The 4,374-nt window shown below is 32.5% G+C and overlaps 1 pseudogene; it reads left to right on the top strand.

The window, feature by feature from the left end:
• Positions 1–1,331: 1,331 nt before the first annotated feature.
• LOC105749286 lies at positions 1,332–3,251 on the top strand (annotated as a pseudogene).
• Positions 3,252–4,374: the final 1,123 nt, after the last annotated feature.

Below are 4,374 nucleotides of genomic sequence, written 5' to 3'. Positions count from 1 at the left end.
TAACCATAAAAACAGAAAAGACTTTTTGACACAATGTAGCATCCATTCCTATTTAAATACTAAAAAAGTATAGGAATGAATGGAACTTTTTTAAAATAGTAAATAATATCTAAAGCAAGAATAAGCATTATTTGTAATGGATATAAACTAGAAGCCCTTCAACAAATGACATCAGGGATGAAGCAAAGATATCCATTATCATCATTTTTTTCAATTTTGTATTAAAATTGCTATATATATAGTACTTCTTAAACTTTTTTCACTTGTGGCCAACTTTTGCCCAAGAAATTTTTATGCTACTTTGGGTATATAGGTATATAAAATAGAAGTACAAATCAAACAAACATTTTTTTATTATAAACCAGAATTTCATGATCCCCATATTCTGTTAGAAGACCCCTATGGAGCCACAGTTTAAGAAGCTTTGATCTATAGAAATAAGACAGAAAAGTGCATTGGAGGAATAAGGATAAATTAGAAAAAAAAGCTCTCAGACTTTGTAAATGATATAGTGATAGATATAGATATAGATATATAAATAACACATATATATTGACATTCAGGACCATCATATTTGCTATGATATGCTATGACATCTTTGCTATATGTCCTCACCATAAGGAAATGACATGATTATATTTATTCTTTATGTTCAGGAATATAATGAAACTTTGCCCATTTTTTACAGAATTTTGCCATTTACTCATCACTATTTTGATACACTCATGCTAGCCTCAATGATATATCCTTATTATATCTTGTAATCCATTCTTTAAAATGGAAGACAGGTTTAAATAATTTATTAAATGAGTTCAATAGATCAATGATTTTATGGCATTAATTTGGGAATAGAGTGTTTTATTTTTTCTTTTTTTGTGGAAAGTGGTGTTTCCACTACTGCTGTTGAATCCAAGAAGGTAGTCAAAACATTAGGTGTTTTTGTGATTCAGTGGAATCAGAAGGTATGAAAATAGAGATCATGAAGCTTTTATAGTACATAACAGAGATTTGTTCCTTAATTATATTTGGTTGAATACTGTTATTTGATTGTTTCAGGTGTTTAAGTAAGTATTATCTGTAAAACAATAAATATTGATCTTTCTGACACCAGAGCTAGCATCTGTCTTAATACTAAATTTTCTAATATAATGAATCATGAAAAATTAACCAAGCTATAGGCTCAGATACAGAGGGCATGTAGGGGAAATACTAAGGGAAAATACAAGTGAATAAAGAATTTATAAGAATTAAAAAAAAAACCTTCTTCAATCTCTTAAAAATTATGTAACAAATTTATTTTGAATAATATTGTTAGTTTTGAAGAGGTAAAAATGATTAAAGTTATTCATTTCAACAACTTTAAGATCCAGGCTTCCCTTTTTGCCAACACCTTTTTTCAATTACTTACAATGCAGAAACCAAGCTAATCCCTGAAGTATTTCCTGTAATATTAAGTGAGCTTGATGCTGACAACTTAACAAATTTAGGAAGTTAGCTCAACATTTCTAAAGACAAGTATTGGGTAGCAAAGCCACCAAGCCAGAAGAGATCACTGAAGTTGACTATGATGTTTCAGATATTGTAAGAAATTTTAACCAAATATCAGAAAAAATAGAGTTAACTAAATTCTTCATTCATGATTTTTGGAAAGTGGTATGTACTAGATATGGAAAAGGAGCTAGACAACTATAGTTTTACAAAAGCAGAAAACATATACAATATGTTTTCTAATAGTTGTCAAAATTCAAGGTGTCCCAAAAGTCTTAATGTAGCTGTTTGTTCAGTATCGTTCTGTAATTTGACTTTGCATTTTCCACTTGCTGTAAGATATATTCTTTTGATCAAAATACAAGTATTGGTACAGACTACAGGTTTCTGTGGTATGTGTATCTGTGTGTGTGTCCATACCTCTGTGTAATGTCCCAGCTAGCTTCCTGGATGGCCTCAGGATCAGTCAGAGTCAGGATTAATCAAAGTTCTTGGTCTTTAGAGGAAGAAGTAAAGGAGGCAGGCAAGTTGCCATGTGGCTTACCAAAGATGTCTCCTGGATTCTGGAGTCTGGAGTCTCCCACTTCTCTCCTCATCCTGCAGCCAAGTGATTGGCTTCTCTCCCCCAGCACTCCAATCCTTACCTTTGATTAGCTCACAACATTTAGCAAGCACCAATGGTGAGGAGAGCCATCACATCACCATCTCATCTAAATATGTATATAGAGCCATTGTCTCACATCAGATAGGTAATTAGCCTTAAGTGTTCTGCTGTCTGATTCAATCATACCTTTTCAGAGTTTTAGCCCTCTACACCTCTGTGTTCATGTGTCTCTGAGTATATAATAGAGATCTAATTGGATAGTTCTTTTCATTCTTCCCTTGTCTCCAAAACTGATATATAAGCAAATAACAAAGTAAACACATTTAAGGCTTTTCTCTTTTATGTATTCTAAAAGTACTTACAAATACTGAAAAGTTTCTTTTCTGTGTTGCAAAAATTAAAGACTGTACATTCAAGATTGGATTTGAATTTACTATGTTAACTTAGACACACACACACACACACACACACACACACACATAATCCTTTCCTCTTCTGTGGTTGAAATGTTTCTTAGAGACATGATTCTTAGAAAAATGACTTCCTACTTGGGTGTGAGTTATAAGACATATTTAAGAGCCTTTCATTTTTACTTCCATATTCACAACTATAATAGTTTCTTTTTCACCTTCTTTACTCTTTTCTTCCAAGATATTCCTTTGTCCCTTTTTACCTTAAAATGGCTTTATCAATCCATGATAACACTGCTCACAACTTCTCATATAGATCAAGAAGGATATTATGTGTTTACAATCATGCGAGCTGTCAGAACTCTGTTTTCCTAAAATTTTAGTTCTTTACTTCTGGAAAATGATGAACCCATTCTTGATCCTTTATTTTCCATTGATTGTACAGATTGGGAGATTCAAACCAAGAACAGCTGGTATGCCTGTGACAAAAGATTTGGCATCTAACAGTCAGAGATCTTTTTCTAGCAAGTATAAAACTGTCAGTTCCATTGGATTGGAAATGAATGGGTCCTCAAGCCTTATATCTGTAATACAATGATGGTGTCTCCCAAAGGATTTCTTTTGACCTAGATTTTTTGCCTTGAAACCACACTCTGAATTACTTCTTCTCCTTGTTATAGCTTATGATGTCTTCCAATAACTATAAAGCCCAGCAGTATTTAGAAGGGATCGATGGCACAATGCCATAATGCATCAGAAGGCTCAGAGATATATTCCTCCACGGTTTTCTTTAAAGGTCTTCAGTGAAAGTTTTGCATCATAATCAATTGGATTATGATGCAATTGGAGTAGGCACTGGGGGAGAGATTGTCTAGGAAGACAATCTCTCAGACCCAACATCTAAATTAGACATAGTTTAATTTTGTAGTACAATAATTTTGTTTCAATATGGATAAGGTTAGATTATCACTTAATCAATTGGCACTCTGCAGTTAATTTAGGAAGAGCTCTTGTAGATTGGGGTCTAAACATCCCTATTTATTTTGTAAACTTGACATTTTCCCATTATGTTTCAAAAATAAGCTTGACTATAAGATAAAATAGCAATACAAAAAAAATTAAATGAAAGTATAAAGACTTTGAGAACAGGGACCAATGTAATACACTTTTTTTAATGTCCTAGGATCCCTATACTCATACAGAGGACATAGTGGGATAGAAGACACTCAACAAATGCTTATTGAATTGAACTGATGATGGAAAAGATGAGGTTGCTGTGACTTAGCAGAACACAGAAGTAAGTAAAATGAAGTCAAAATCTAAATCAGTATCAAATTCAAACCCTCCTTTAGTTTTAGTATTAATTTTCTCACTAGTAAACATCCTTTAGCCATTATATAGTGAGAATGTTGGTTGCCTTGACATAACTGACACCATTGTGCTTTAAGTTTTTACTTCATAACATGTAGTTTTTATATGTTAATTGATATGTGACAGTATTTTTCTATAATAAGGAATCAAGTACGATAATTTGGCAATGACACGTATGTGTCCACCAAATTTGGTAAAAAATAAATAATATTGTGTATGTTCCCCCAAATCCAGTGAACAACTGATAAGTACTTGCAAATGATTTTATATTTTATATTTGATTGATAAGTTTCACAAACAGTCACTAATCAGAATTTGAGTAATGAACACAAGAGATGAATAAATCCTGATCTTGGATTATAAAGAAGGTTGGCACATGCATTCCCCATATTTGAGACTCAAGTATACCCTGTATTTGTCTCAGGGAAGGCCTGAGAGATTTTCATACTTGCTGGAAAACCATCTTGGAGTAAGATATAATTCCTATTAGCTAGGAAGAGA

This window comes from Sarcophilus harrisii, chromosome 1, assembly GCF_902635505.1.
Source record: "Sarcophilus harrisii chromosome 1, mSarHar1.11, whole genome shotgun sequence".
Taxonomy (NCBI): domain Eukaryota; kingdom Metazoa; phylum Chordata; class Mammalia; order Dasyuromorphia; family Dasyuridae; genus Sarcophilus; species Sarcophilus harrisii.
This window is presented reverse-complemented; position numbering and strand designations above follow the sequence as displayed.